Genomic DNA, 17,109 nt, shown 5'->3' with positions numbered 1-17,109 from the left:
AGTGTCAATGGATGAATTTTCACTCAAACTCTGATGAGTGTTTATATATATATTATACATATATTCAAATAAAGATTACAATAAGTCAAATGTCAAGAAAGTCTGTTTGGATATGTTGTTTAAATAACACAACATATATTTCTACAATACTTTTTCACCCACATGTATTTTCACAATCACAATACTTAAACAACGTTATTAAAATAACATTGCCAAACGGGCCTTACAATATATTCAATTAGTTGAATAGTTCAAATAAATAGAGGCATAAATGAAGCAAATTGCGTTATAAGTGATGTATAGGTCACAACCTTAAAGTAGTGAGTTTTGATCCCATGAAGATTTCCTTCAAGTTACCAAATTTAAGCTATTCCATCATTGGCTCAGATAATTTTTATTAGTGCCTTTTACTTTCTCAACTTTTTACAATTTGACTTATGATCATCTGTTTGTTTAGGGAAAGTCTATGACCTACTAAAACATATTGCTTTAGGTTTTTAGTTTATATATGACGATAATTATCACTATTAATGACATCAATGTCATTGTTTAAAACCATTTTTTGTTATGAAGTATATACAACGATAGTTAGCGACACCTAATGTTGTCACAAATACTATTAGCGATGACATTTAAAGCATTGGCAATGACTTATTGTTGTTGCTAAAGACCAAATTTCTTGTAAATCATTACCGCATTAATCGAGCTATTGTTTTATAAGAGTGTTACAACTAAGCAACCAAAAATTCTTGGACATTTTAAGGACAAGGAAAAAAAAAAAAATCATTCTAAGTAAGAATTAAATCATATCTTGTAGATATCAGAGAGAAACGATCAAAGTCATTTTTCTATTTTAAAAAAATATAGTTTAGTCATTGAATTCACTCTTTCATATTAATTTGAGTTTTCAAATATGTGATAGTTTATTATAAAATATGTGGTCCTAAGAATATCCTCTTACCAATTATCCATCATGGTCACTTAGATTAGATAAAAAAGATCCAGAACATAACTTGTACCTCAGTCCACGCCAAATTAATCACATGCATTATAATAACTTGATTAAATTTAATAAGAATAATCATTTAGTGATTAAACTCACTATTTTCTATTAGTTTAAACTTTTAGGAGAATTGATAGTCTATTTATACAATATATGAACCTAAGAATCTCTTCCAACCATTTATTTGCATTGAGAAAATTTGTTCTCATAGAAGTTCTTAAGCAATTAAAAACCCTAACTTTTTTATTTTTTTTTTATGTTTGTTTTTCCCTAAAAATATGTTTTTTTAATGGTAAAAGGAGAGGTGAGTAATAGATCCCTAACAGAAGTTACCTCAGGTTTTTAATCATGGGTAGGTAAAGTGAAAATGAACTTAACCACAAGTAGGTTTACTGTAATTTTTCCATATATAATAATAATAATAATATTGTTTAAAAAAAAAAATTAGGGGCACAAAGCTAGCTACATTCCTTTATTTGAACCTTACATATTTTTGTTGGAAACATGAAGAGGTATCAGCTAGTTGTGTTACAAAACTTCTTGGTAAAATCTTATAGTTTCTGCTGGTGAGTAAATTAAGGTTGAACTTAAAACCTCTATACTCAACAATTGAAATAGATAGAAATGCTATGGGTTATCTAACAATTTGGGAGGAGTTTTGGAATAGACCTGAACAGATTAAATATTTTAAATAGCCGGTAGTTTAAGAATCATCTCTGCCTTCTGATGCTTACGAAGTTTTTAGTGCTAAGCTCTGGTTTTAAGTCTTCAATAATTAATATATATATATATATATATATATATATAAAGAAAAGAAGTAGCTATGCACAAGGCTCTCGCATAATGACCTAAATAAATTAAATGAATTTTCTTCATATATAAGGAAGTGGCAAAAGGAACCAAAACCCAGTGGAAAAGTTATTGATTGATGGCTATTGGCTACTTTTACAATGGGTTTAATTTATTCCTCGCAGTCTTACTCATTCAGTCTGGAGATCTTATCCCTTCCATAGAATCATGAAAGGTGGAATGTTAGTGGTAATGGCACGAACTACAAAGCCCCCTTCTTGAAAGGGAAATGTTAAAGGGAACGGTAAGGTGCCCGCTAAGAAACTAATTTATGTTACATCATTGTATTTTATATTAGATTTTTATTAAAAAATTAGTTTTATTAGTTCTAAACCTTATAAAAGAGTAGTTCTTAGATAGTCCTAGAGTACAAAGAATTGTATTTTCTTCTCTTACATTTATGGTGAGGTTCGTTCATTAAATTTATAATAGAGTTCACCATGAATGTGAGAAGAGGGAGTACAATTTCATTATACTCCGAGAGTATCTAAAAATTTTCCCTTATAAAATTGATCAAAAATCTAATCTAAAGTGGATATAAAGTAGTTTCATAATGGGCACCTTACAGTGCCCGTTAACACTACCTGAATGAAATAGCTATAGGTCCACGCTTTTGACATTTAACCGAAGTCCTTAAAGATTGTGAAGATAGCAATAATGAAAAACAGAGAAATGGAGTTCGTGAGAATTGATTTCTACACATATACATATTCTTTCCATGACAATACCCTAGATAAGTAGTAGGGTGTCGAGTATGGACCCGAGTTAATGGTACAAGTATGGTATAGATCCTATTATATATTCTTTTGTCTATGCCTTTGGACGTATTTATTTTTTTGTTTAATACAGAAACTATAAGAAGTTTCTGCTAAAAAAAAAAGAAAAAAAGAAACTATAAGAAGTTAATCCAAAAAAAGTTTTCAAAGTATAAAAGTATTAGTAGAAATAACTAAGACTAATGATAAAATTGCATGAAATTTGGTGACTTGAAGAAAATGATCATGAGGACTCATTGGTCATTGCCTTCAGCCATGACGTACCTCACTTTTTAAACAAATTGCTTCATTTAAACTTCCCTTTAGTTAAACTTGTTATTTATAGTAATTTTTTCTTTTATTTTTAATTTTAGACTCGAAATTCAAAATAAATTCTCATATATTTGGGGACGTTTTCTAGAGTCCATTGGATATAGAAAGACTGTATGAAAGGCCCCACTGCAAATAATGGCTACAAGTAGACGTGATTTTTTATTTATTGCCATGAGTAATAAAATGCAAAGCAGTTTTTCATAAAAAGGAAAAATAATGACACTTTTATTTTTTGTTTGTTATTGTTGATAAGAATGAAAGACAAATTATTGATTGTTGTAAGATATGCGAGGAAAAAGAAAAAAAAAAAAAAAGCAGCTATATATATTCTGAAATCGTTACATATAATGTCCACCATGAAAGCATGATTATGGCTATGTCATCATTGACATTTTCTTTACTGGTCCTCAAATTGAGGGAAGCTCAGGCAACAATCAATTGGTACTATCAACAAGATGGGGTACCAATTGAATACAAAGGTTCAGGCTCGATCTCAATTATTAGCAATGAAGGTAAAAGGCTCTCCCACATTATTGTGAGTGTAAAAACTCTCCATCAACATGCTTGTCTGTGCAAATGGGCTAATTTATGAGCTGTATGCAAAAGCGTGGCTCATTCTCATTGCAATCGGGACCATGCATCATCACTCCACCATACCCTTCAACACCCCCCCCCCCCTCTCTCTCTCTCTCTCTCTCTCTCTCTCTCTCTCATGATTGGTTCAATTGAAAAGGAACATCTTTTTGTTATGGGAACTACGACGTAGGAACAGTTGCAGATCGGGTTCAACTACAATTTCCTTGGTGAAAATAAACATAGCCTGTTGATTTCACCTTTTGTTTTGTGGGAAGAGTAGTAATTTCTATCGATGTTAATAAAATGCTTATTGTCGATAGCCTTGTAATTCAAAAAGATTATTATTATTATTATTTTTTATATATATATAAGGAGATGGATTTAAATCCTAGCTTTGAACATGATTTAATAATTGAATGTATCAAAATAAAACATGCAAAGCTCGAAAAGTTGTAATGCTATGGTCCATTTTGCTGGTATTATTATTTGCTCAATCTTTGAAAACATAATTTAGAAGTAATTAATAAGGTTTGTTGTCATAATGACTCTAAAATCAGTGACAAATCAACCGAAAAAACAAAGCTGTCCTAACGTGTTATTACTGATCACCAATAACACGTTGGGACAAAAATAGCACCACCATTAAGTCTGCAATAACAAACAATCGTGTTAAAAATAGGATTTTGTATCCCAAATTGAAACACGTTGGGACAAAAATAGCATCACCATTAAGAGTTTTTTTGGTTGGTTAAACTGTTGAAGACAGAACTCATTAACTAACTAGCTAAGTTCAGCTCACCCGGCCCAATCGACAAAGCGGTTGGGGTTTCATTTATTTATTTGGAGAGCTACCTACGATGATAATCTAAATTTCTAATGGCCCAAGCAAATTATTTTTATTTTATTTATTATTTGAAAACTAATTTGAGAGTCGAGAATTCCCCGACTAAAATAAAAGAATCTTGGCATCTATAACCGGCGGACATGTACCTAACCATTTAGACCAGCTTCTGCATTCTAATATTTAAAGAAATCTTCTTACCAATATATATGTATATTTATAAAGATTCGTGGACTGTTAAACAGAAGCATCCAATTGCATATTCAGAATATAGTGAGAACATTAATATTCTAGGAGTTGGACCTACCAGTATCTAAATTTTTTGGTTAACAACTTTATGGGGAATCATTCGTTTTAATTTATGCCTCATCTTTCATTCTCTTCTAGTATATGTTAGGATTTCTTTTTAGATATAGAAAAATAAAATTGAGAGAAATGATGATGAGGAGAGCAGATGTGCATTATCATACACAATTTTGAAAATAAAGAAATAAAAATTCTTGGCCGAGCATCATCAGCATCCTAATTATTATTATTATTATTATTTTTATTACATCAACGGTTTGGTGTAAAGCAGTGGCGGAGCTAGAATTTGAGTTGAGGGGGGGCAAAACTTGTATAAGATATATGCATTTTATGCACATATATCTTATGTATTTAAAAAGAAAAAAAATAGAGACAACAAATATGTTAAGTAGCTAAGGTGATTTTGTTCCATTAATGATTAGGAAAACAAGTATAAAATATATATACATATATTTCATTTTTCACAACTTCATCAGCAACCAAAACGAGTCAATTAAAAAAAAAAAAAAAACCAACAACTGTTCTCACCTTCAAAACTAAAAATAAAAATGATAGTATCAAAAAAAAAAAAAAATTTTTTTTTTTGGGTGGGCTAGGGGGGGCAGTGGCCCCCCCTCGACCCCCCCTGGCTCCGCCTCTGGTGTAAAGGAATAAGATCATATTTCAACATATCTTTAACATTTAATTAGGATGTTTATCTCAAGGGCCTTGTAGCTAAATTAACACTTTATAGTGTTTCTAATAGACATACAGGATTTGAATCCATGAAAGAACACTACTACCAAGAAAATGCTACTCATACAGAAGAAAGCAAATTGAATTTATATTCATAGTACAAGATACAAATAGAGCACATTTAAACAAAGCCTAAGCCCAAGTAGAATTAGGTTGCTTGACTTGCAACTACACGTTTCGGTCCAATGGACTCTAATATATCTAACATCCTCCCTCAAATTTCATGATGGCAAGATGTGGTTGAGTTTAGACAGTCACAAAAGGAAACGGAACAAGGAGCCAGAGATTTGGTGAAAATGTTAAAAAGCTAGTCCATGAAAGAAATAGATTGAAGATGGAGAAGCCCACAAAGAAGATGGTGACAAATGAAATTACAGTTGTTAGGCCAAATAATTATTATTTTTTTGCTGTTACAAATGGCATGTCAAGGAATAGCGATCGACCTAGAAAGAGAAGGCGTTGTGGCGGCCAGTGTGGAATAAGTTAAAGACAAGATTGATGCCCAAATGGAGAACAAGAGTCGTTGATCCAAGAAATCTCGAAGCAGATAACAAAAGAGTGTGGTTGTTACCTCAAGTAGTAACGAAGACACTCAGACACAAAGACAAGTGCCAAATAGTCACAACTCACAAGTAGCATGGGAATAGTTGCCTTAAGGCAGTTATAAGAGGTTATGAACCCTGTTAGCAAAATGACACATAACAATGATGATTAACAAGGAAGCAATACATGGAAAGTGAAGTTAGGCATAACCGCTAAAACTTCAAGTATAAATAGAGGCTTATACTATAAGAAAATACACTAGGCATAACTTATATGTTGCTTTCCTTATGATGACGGTCTTATTTAATCAAGTATTAGTCATGTCCGATGCAATATTTAGGTGCTTGTTTATCTTTGATCTGAATACCTACTTGCTTTGAATCAATTTGATGTTAGAATAATGACTTAGGTTGTAATCTGTTTCATTATTTTGATATAATTTACTTTGAGATGATGCACTTTGATTCAATTAACTCTGAATAGGGGACATTTGAATTAGGACATTTTGACTTAATCTGTTTAGGCATAAACCACTTTGAACCAATGGCGATGGAAAGTTGGAAACAACTTGGGCTTAGAAAATGAAATTAGTCACTTAGGAAAAGGAATCACTTTGGATTTTTCATCTTTACTGTTAACTTGCATTTCTCAAAAATTCCCCTTAAGTGAGGCATTTTCAAACCCCAAAACCTAATCCTTCAAGTCATATTTCACTTTAAAATGGGATTTTGCACCTCAAGTTTCACTTCAAGTAACCTGCAAACATTAATAAGAGACTAGCATTAATTTAAAATTGGTTCTTACTCGAACAACATTGAATCTCAATATGCTTTGTCCTTTTATATAAGAGATCACTGTGAGCAGTCTAAAAATTACTCGAATTATCAAAGTAAATTGATGTGGCATTATCAATACATACACCCATATAATATAGAAGAGAGCATAACAAAACGAGTTCAATAGTGGTGTTAGCTAGAGCATGATACTCAACCTTAGTAATTCATAGAGCAACAATAGTTTGCTTCTACTTTTCCAAGAAATCAAAGTACGTATTCCTTAACAAGAAGCAATACACAGTAGTAGCTTGATGATCAGTAGGATCTCCTATCAATACTAGCTTATTGTAAAGAGTAGTATAACAAAGAGTCTAGCCATTCATGGTGCAAAGATTAATATTGAGCTAAAGAAGCGTGTTGGCGAGTTTACAATTAGTGAGACTTGCACAAGAGATGAGATCAGAGGAATATTTTATTTTAGATAGATAGTAGCCATCATCAAAAGAAGTGACTAAATCAAGAAACTAGCTTAGATTTCCCTGGTACTTCATTCCAAAGTGGTGGCTAATTGAACGTCTGAGGTCCTCAATCACTACAAGGTCATCGCTAGTGATAATCATGTTATCAACATATAACAACAAAAGACTCGCACCCTTATTTTGACACTTGGATAGATAACTTCTACTAGGAATTTGATAATTAGCCCGTTTTTGTCATTTTGTCATGAAGCTCACATAATAAGATACCTTAATTACCTTATTTTTATTAGGAAGCTCACATGATAAAATACCTTGATCAATATATTACTAAAAGCTGAAACGTGGCATTTATAGTTGCTGAGCTCCTGTTGTGCCACCTCATCACCACGTCATTCGCCACATAATTAATATTTATTCCTATTTTTTTTACAAATATATATATATATATATATATTTATATTTATATAGATTATTGATTTTACATATTCATCTTTGTCGGTTTTAACATCTATATATAATTAATATTTATTCCTTTTTTTTTTACAAATATATATATATATATATATATAAAATAGATTATTGACTTTACATATTCATCTCTGTCGATTTTAACATCTATATATATTTCTTTTTTATTTCCAATTTTCCTATAATTTTTTTTTTACATTCACTTATTTTTTAAAATATTTACATTTTCTTCAACCTTTCTTCTTCCCTCACCTTTTCATCTCCCCACTCCCCTCTACTTTAATATTGCTATTCATCCTTCTCTTCATCTTCCTTTATTTGTCTCTTCTTATCCCTTCCCTCTTACTATAAATTTGTCACTCTTTTCCATTCTTTGCATAGTTTTCTCTCACAAAAAGATTTTCTCTCTCTCTCTCTCTCTCTCTCTCTCTCTCTCTCTCTCTCTCTCTCTCTCTCTCTCTCTCTCTCTCTCTCTCTCTCTCAATGTTTTGGTGGATCTTTATCTCTCTCAATGTTTTGGTGGATTTTTATTTTTTATTGCATCTCCGCTTTAGGTTGATAAAATTTTGTATTTTTAAGAACTCTAATTTATGTTGATACGATTTAGTTTTGTGTTTTAAGTTATTATTATTATTATTATTTTGCTCTTTGATTGTTAAATTTTATCCGATTACATTATAAAAAATTAAAGATAGTAGATAAAAATAAAATAGTATTCCATTACATAGCATAATTTGGATAATTTAGTGTTCATTGTTATGTCTTTTAATTTTTCTTATTTTTTTCTTTTCTTCCATTTTACTCAATATTGAAATTCAACCACATCCTCCTTATCATTAAATTATTTATATTTTCTCTCTTTTTGTTTTAAAAAATAAAAAATGTAATATTTTACTTAAATTCAAATAAAAGAAAATTGTGCTCATCAAATTGTACTCATTTTTTTTTTAACATTTACACTTTCTTCAACCTTTCTCATTCTCTTTACCTTTTCATCTCCCCAAAAATTCTACCTTGATATCACTCTTCCTCTTTCCTTTTATCTTCCTTTATTTTGTTTTTTTATATTATCATCCTCTTAATATAAATTTATCATTCACTCTTCTATTTTTTACATAATTTTATCTCACAGAAAAGTGGTTATTTCCCACTCTTTCTCCCTCAATTTTTTGGTAGATTTTTATTTTTATTTTTCTTGCATCTCTATTTTAGCCTGATAAAGTTTTGTATTCTTTAGAGCTCTATTTTGGTTTATGGGATTTAGCTTTGTGTTTTAAGTTTTTTTATTTATTTTTTATGTCTTTGATTGTTAAATATTATCATATTTCATTATAAATAATTAAAAATAGTATATAAGAATGTACTATTATTATATTACATAGAATTATTTGGATAAGTTAGTGTTTATTGTTATGTATTTTATTTTTATTTTTTTTCTCATATCATTTTATTTAACATTTAAATTCAACCACATCCCCCATATATATCATTAAATTATTTATATTTCCACTCCTTTTTTATTTTTAAAAATTTTAAATATAATATTTTGCCTAAATTAAATAAATAAAATTGTCCACATTAAGTGGAGTAATGATAGGGAAACACTCATTCTCACACCCAATGCATCAAAGGAAGAATGAAATACAAAACAAATCAAGTTAGAAACACTAAATTAAAAAAAAAAAAAACTAATAATGCATATTTAATGTCATAGAACCATCATCAAATTTTGGAAAACGATAGGTTGCCAGAGAGAGAGAGAGAGAGAGAGAGAGAGAGAGAGAGAGAGAGAGAGAGAGAGAGAGAGAGAGAGAGAGAGAGAGAGAGAGAGAGAGAGAGAGAGAGAGAGAGAGATGGTATAGAAAAAAAAAACCAATACAAAGTAATAAAGAGTAGATAAAGAAAAAAAAAAAACCAAACGTCAATTAGTAATCGTTGATTGGAAAACAAAGAGGTTGTTAGGAGAAGTAAAAAATAAAATAAAGATTACAGTGTGGAGAACATTAAAAACTTTACAGTGTAGTAACATAAACCGTTTAATTCACTTAAAAAATTAAATCAACAATCAATAATTAAATACAATCATAGTACTAAATTTAAATTTAAAACTAATCAAATTCTAACTATGGAAACCATATTAATCATAACTAAAAAAGAGATGTTCTCTGATAGTAGTAGAAATTGAATCAGAAATAAAGTTAGAAAATTTAAAAATCCATTTTTTGACATTTCATTTAACCTTATTTATAATATATATATATATATATATATATATATATATATATATATATATATAATTTTCATGCACTATTACTTTCAAAAATCTAATGAACAATGCTACCTCTCATTTATCGTCTTTGTTATGCAAATCATCAGTTAGTAAATATATGATAATGGTAAGAAGCGTTACAAATGAGATCACTAAAAAAAAATATAAAATTAATTAGCCACTATCATTATGGAGTAGTAGTCTATAATTTTACGCATCCAAAAAAGTGGAATATATAGAGTTTTTTTAAAGGTATGTGTAAAGATTCATTATGTGTGTGTGTGTGTGTGTAAAGGTAAAAAAAAAAAAAAAGAAGAAGGTATATTTAAGGTTTTTGTCAACTTAAAAACTAATGAAAATTAAATGGTTAATAATAACTAGAATTATAGTATTAATAAAATATTTAATGAGACCATCCTAACAAAATTACCGCGCGCAACGCGCGGGTATGTGACTAGTTTTTATCTTAATTATGAAAGTAGTTAAATTACACTGGATAGAATTCAATTAAATTTTGAAGTGACACCCTAATTAGTAAGATAGATTTGATAATATTAATAAAATATTTTATTACTTTTACATATAAATTTTTAATTAAGCTAAGAGAATATTACAAGTATATAATTATATATATATATTAGATAACTTTTTTTTTTTTTTTTTTGGGGGGGAAACAAGATACCTCTGTTTTATTAGCTAATGGTAGGTAAATCTGCAGCATAACAATCATGAATGTCAGGTGAAACAGACTCCATCTAGACAGAAAAATGAAAAGAAAACTTAGTTGTATTGGCTAAGGCATGAGCTAAAGCATTACCTTGCCAAAAAATTTGAGAGAAAAAGAAACTCGAGGGAATTTGCAGACTAACAGCGTGAGAAGAAAGAATATCATAAGTTATCATGCGGTTGGAAGAAAATTGGAAACTAGCATCTTGAGTTTTATAGACTCGATTTCAGTCTAAAACTCGAGGATTAAAGACTCGATTTCCATTTGATGAGTTGGAAATATGATGCCAGATAGATCTCGAGTCTTATAGACTCAAGTTCTAAAAAGCAAATCTGAGTCTCTAAGACTCGATTTTGGTACTTTAAGAACAACAGACCTGAACGATCCGACGACGAAGAACAAAGGAACGATCTGACGAAGAATAGAGACGAAGAACAAAGGAAGAATAGAGGAAGAACCAAGAACTTTGGGTGGGTGATTGGACTGCACAAAGAAGAACGTTGGGTACTTAGAAGAACGCGAGGAAGAAGAAGTAATTAAAATGGTGAAACTCGAGTCTTAAAAGTGAAACTCGAGTCTCAAAAACTCAAGTTCCACATAGATTTTATTTCACATCAGCTCCCACCACTTACAAATCGAGACTTAAAAACTCGAGTTTTATCTTGGAACTCGAGTTTTAAACTCTCGAGATGCTAGTTTACAACATTGTTTTGAAACATAACAACTAACTAAATTTTTTGATATTTAATGTTATTTGGAAAAAAAATTTAGAGAAACGCTGTAAAGAGTTTGCATAAGACAACGTTTCTTGGACAATATGTCCAACTGCAGAATGCATCAAGTTGTTGTGACGAAGGGCATTGATTGATACTTCTAAATCATCCTCAAAATTGGAGCTGTGAATGCCTAGCTCGCGGATGAAAAGAACTGCTCTTCTAGCTACCAATGTCTCCACCATAAGAATTGAAGATGGAATGGGGATTTTTCCGGAAAAAGTTGCCAATATTTACCCTTGAGAGTTTCGAACTACCACCTCGATACCAGCTGCAAACAAGTCATCAAAAATAGCCCCATCAAAATTAGTTTTAGTTCATAGGGATCAGGGGGTTTCTAGGATGGCCTAGTTGGGCGGAAAGGTTTGGGAAGGGCTAGATGTGCTCTTTGAAATTCCTGCAGAATGTTAAAGGCATGATCAACTATTTGGTCCAGTGGCAATCCTAGTTCATCCAATCAAAACTTGTTTCGACGATTCCACAATGTCCAGCAAGTCATAGCAAACAACTCAAGATTGAGTTTGTTTTCTTGGACCAGCTCTACAAGCTCGACAGCAGAACCAACCGCCTGACCAGAATTTATCAATCCGCTGAAACTCCTTTGCCATACCAATCTAAGTAGTTCACACTCCCATGTAGCGTGGAGTGAAGACTCAGGTTCCTTCAGACAGAGACAGCATGTGGAGTTTGATAAAATCTTCCTATGGACTAGGTTGCACTTTGTAGGTAGCGAATTTGTGCAGGCCTTCCACAGAAAGGTCTTCACCTTGTTTAGGACCCTCAACTTCCATAGTTTTTTCCAGAAGCTTTTTGGAGGACCAGCCATCGAGGTAAGCGTGGAAACATGACTAATTTCATCACAAAGAGATTGATAACTTGTTTTTACAGAATAGAAACCATTAGTGGACAAAGGCCAAAAACAATAAGATCAGTTTGAGGTTAGAAGGAATGGCTTTTATTTTTTTGGGCTTCGTTAGGTGGAAAGAGGTTGTCAATGAGTTCCATGTTCCACCACTTTGAGTCTTCATCAATCAGAGATGACATAGTGCAATCTTTAGGTAGAAATGATGGTGGGGACGACACTCTCCCTTCACCCTCCCTAGGTAGCCACCTATCTTTGTAAATCTAAACAGTATAACAATCCCCAACCCTCCATTTAGCACCATTTTGTATGAGACATCGAGCTTTCAAGATACTTTTCCAGGCATAAGAACCTGATGAGCCTTTGCATCAAAAATAGTTCTATTAGAGAAGTATTTGGCCTTAAAAACTCTATAAAAAAAGAGAATTTGTATCATGAACCAACTTCCATACTTATTTCCCCAACATAGCAATACTGAATTTTTCCAAGTCATGAAATCTCATACCACCATCATTTTTGGGCTTGCAGAGACATTCCCCATTTTTCCAATAAATTTTCCTTCTATCCGCCCTTTACCCCCACCAAAATTTATGTATCATCATTTCAATATCCCGACATAAACCCACTGGTAGCTTAAAATAGCTCATAGCAAATGTCGAAATGGCTTGAACAACTGACTTCAGTAGTATCTCTTTCCCAACTGCTTGAGACAAAAGTTTCTTCTTCCATCCTTGTATTTTATTCCATTCCCATTCCTTGATGTAGTTCAAGCTAGCTCATTTATTTTTTCCCACAACAACAAGGAGACCTAAGTATCTCTCATATTCCTTGATCTCAGGAACCCCAAGAAAGTTTTTGATGCTGTTTTTTAAGGCTCTAGATACCGACTTACTGAAATATAGGTCTGCCTTCTCTCTATTTATTTGTTGCCCCAAAACTAGCTCATACTGATTTAAAATATCTTGAATAGCTTGGATATCTCCCATATCAGCCCACAGAAGAGTAAACTAACATCAGCAAAGAAGACATGTGAGATTTGAGGACCATTTAGGCAAAGAGAGAATCCTTGGATACGACCATCGTTCACATCTTTCTAAATTAGGCCATTTAACCCATCTGAGCAGAGGAGAAAAAGATACAGGGAGAGATGGTCTCCTTGTCTAATGCCTCTTGAAGGTTTGATATTTCCATTAGCTCACCATTTACCAGAATGGAATAAGATTCAGTGCTAATACACTCCAGGATTAAGCCTATCCATTTTTTTATGAAAACCCATATGCTCCATTAGCTTTGCAAGATAATTTCATTCAACTTGATCATATGCCTTGCTTATATCTAGTTTAAGAGTCATAAAACCTGATTTTCTGCCCTTTACATTTTTCATATGATGAAGAGTTTCAAATGCAACCAGAATGTTATTTGAAATAGCCTTATTAGCTTGGAAAGCACTTTGAGATTCTAAGATAATATCAGGCAAAAGTTTCTTCAATCTATTTGCTAAGACTTTAGACACAAACTTGTAAATAATATTACATAGAGCAATGGGCCGAAACTTAGTGACTCTCTGGGGACATTTAACTTTAGGGATGAGAGTGATATAAGTATGATTAATACTAGGTGGAATCGTAACTGGATTAAGACAACCCGTGAAAAATCCTTGCCAATCTCCTTCTAATAATGTTGATAAAAAAATTGATGGCATTCCATCAGGACTTGACGCTTTCAAAGAAGCCATTTGTTTTAGAGCAAGGCCCACCTCCTGTCTAGAAAAATCCTCAGTCAAGATCCCATTCATTCCCTCAGTGACCACAGGCCGAATGGCCTCAAACACCCCAGCCATTTCCATCAGGTTTGAAGAATTGAATAAATGTTTATAGTAATCAACTATCAGATCAGAAACATTATCATCTCCCTCACACCAAGTCCCCACCAAATCTCTTAGGGCCTTAATTTGGTTTAGTCTGAATCTCTGGGAAGCTTGACTATGGAAATAACGAGAATTTTGATCACCCCCTTTAAGCCATGATATCCTAGATTGTTGCTACCATAATTTTTCTTCCTGAGATAGAAGAACCTGAACCTCACCTTTTAACTGATGAACCCAATTTGCACTACCTCCATTCAAAGCCACCAACTCAGCTTTCTTTAATAAATTTCTTTTCTCAACCAAACTTCGAACTATATTCCCAAAGGACACTCTACTCCCCCACCGAAGCTTAACTTGACATTGTTTTAAATTTTCTTCAACTAGAGACATTGAAGGTTATGTATTACCATTCCTCCATGCAGCTCCAACTGTAGCATGACATCCCTCCTTTTCCAAGCACACTTGTTCGAACCTCCAAGGTTTGTGTCTCCAAGGTAAAATACCCAAATGAAGGATACGTAGAGGTTTATGATCAGAAGTACCATACTCCAAATGGATGACCTTAGAGGCTGGATATAAAGAAATCCATTTGTCATTTGCCAAAGCTCGATCAAGTCTTTCCCACATAGTGACCCCATCCAATGTCTGTTTACACCAAGTGAATTTGTTTCCTACAAAGCCCAAATCAACAAATCCACATTCCACCACATCCTGAAAATCTTGCATTTGCTTGGAAGGTCTCAATTTGCCCCCCATCTTCTTATGTGCCTTGAGAATTTCGTTAAAATCCCCCACGCAAAGCCAAGTGAGATCAAAACGTTGATTTAGACTTCTCAATAAGTTCCAAGATTCAAAATGGTTATGCTTTTTAGGAGCCCCATAGAATCCTGTGTAGCCCTATGCATCTGCCTTACCCTTGTTGATGATAGCGTCAATATGGTTTAGAGTTGACATTTCCACACAAACATCCAACTCACTATTCCAAAGTAAAACCAAGCCACCACCCCGATTTTCTCTAGACACGCAATGAAAACTTTTAAAATTAAGTTTCTTCAACACACCAGGTAGCCTTGCTTCTTCCAACCATGTTTCGACTATAAACACAACCACAGGATTTTGTGACCTGATTAAATTACCAAGCTCTTGAATTGTCTAAAGAATCCCAAGCCTCCGACAATTCCAACGTAAGAAACTCATAACTCTTGGTAAGGTTGGGAACCAGCTGTCGCCGATACCTTTGCGTTTTCCTTATCACCATGATCGAGTATCCAATCTTTTTTTACTTGGTAATTCACATTGAACATTATTAGAAGATGGAGTACATTTCTGACCAGAAAGAGCTTCTAAAAAATCACCCAAAGATGCTGTTGATTAATCTGTGGTTGTTTTTTCCTAGACTTTTGTTTCCTACAATTTGAAATATCCGATAAGGCAATAATGGGAGTCAATAAATCCAAGGAGGAAAGGGATAAATCATTAACTGTTGTGTGGGGAGAGGTGGAAGCTTGCACGTGCTTAGGCTCTCTAATTTTTATCGAATTAGACTATTTATTAGGAAAGGATTCTTCAGTACAATTCTCACTCTCAATATGGTCTTATTTTTGCAAATCAATGTTAATCCCTTTGATTTTGCTAGCAAAACTATCTCCAGTATTTTCTATTCCCTCAAACCTGGAGGAGCATTAATGAGAGCTGATTTTTAAAAAAAGGAAGGATATTTTTGAATTACCTTAATGGTAGGAATTTCCAAAATAGGAGGCTGAATCAATGGAGGATCCAGGGAGACAGCTTTTTCCACCGGAAAGGATTTTGCCGGTGGTTCGCTGGAGGAACTTTGGGCTGAATCTTTCGTCTTCTTTGCATAGAAACCAGGAACTGAGATCATAGTTTTTTCTTTTTTAAGGGATGAACGAAGCTGCCCGGAGCCACGGCCTGAATTGTTACTGTCCAACCATAGATCACAGTTCTTATCGGCGTGAGTAAGGCAACCACAACAATAGCATATATTCGGTAATCTCTCTACTTAAACGACACCCAATCTTTAGCACCACCTTCTAAAGAGATAACTCGCACACGGTTCGGAGGTGTAGACACATCAATGGTAACTCTGACTCTGACAAAGACTCCATTCTCTCCATCCAAAGAGTTTTGTTTGTAGATAGTCCCAATACTCGGACAATTACCTTCAGCAACTTCCCTATTCATAAATCTGATAGGAATATCATGTACTTGCACCCAAAAAGTGACCAGATTGAACGCTAGGTCTTGAATATGCCTGACCTTATTATAACCTTGAATCACCACAAGGTGTTTATCAAAACTCTTTCCAAGGTTCGCTTGCAAATACTTTATCAGTTTCCAGTTTATTATCGAAAATTAAAAAAGATGGTATTATTTCCCAGGTCTTTAATCTTGAAGCCGTTTCGAGACCGCCAGATCTGATTTAACGTCCTATCCTCCGCCTCAACATTCAGGATACGGCCTGTAAAATACTTTGCGGCAATGTTAACTCAGTCGAGCCTAATTCTTTGCATAAACTAAAACCACCACCCCCTTGTTCAAAGAGTGACATACGACTCCAACTTTTTGTAATATCTTCCATGGTGTAGATAGTCTTTCCCACTAGGACTTTTGTTTCCTTAAGAAACTCTATCCCATTCTATTAATCCTATTTTGTTCTCTTTTTCTACCATTATCTAAAAGGTAATATTCAAAAAATTTCTAGCAACTTTCTTTTAGCTCTCTTCTTCGATTCATGTTTGTAAAATGGAAAAAATAAAAAATAAATAAAATGCCCCTATCGGAAAAATATGTATACACACAGTATTCTTGTAGACCAAGTTTTGCACTCAATAACTAAAAATCACTGGTAATACTATTTCTGTGTATGTTCTAATAAGTATTATTGTTTACTAAAAAAAATAATAATAAAATAAGGATATTTATC

This window comes from Quercus robur, chromosome 5 (genome assembly GCF_932294415.1).
Source record: "Quercus robur chromosome 5, dhQueRobu3.1, whole genome shotgun sequence".
NCBI lineage: Eukaryota > Viridiplantae > Streptophyta > Magnoliopsida > Fagales > Fagaceae > Quercus > Quercus robur.
Note: the sequence above shows the minus strand (reverse complement) of the source record.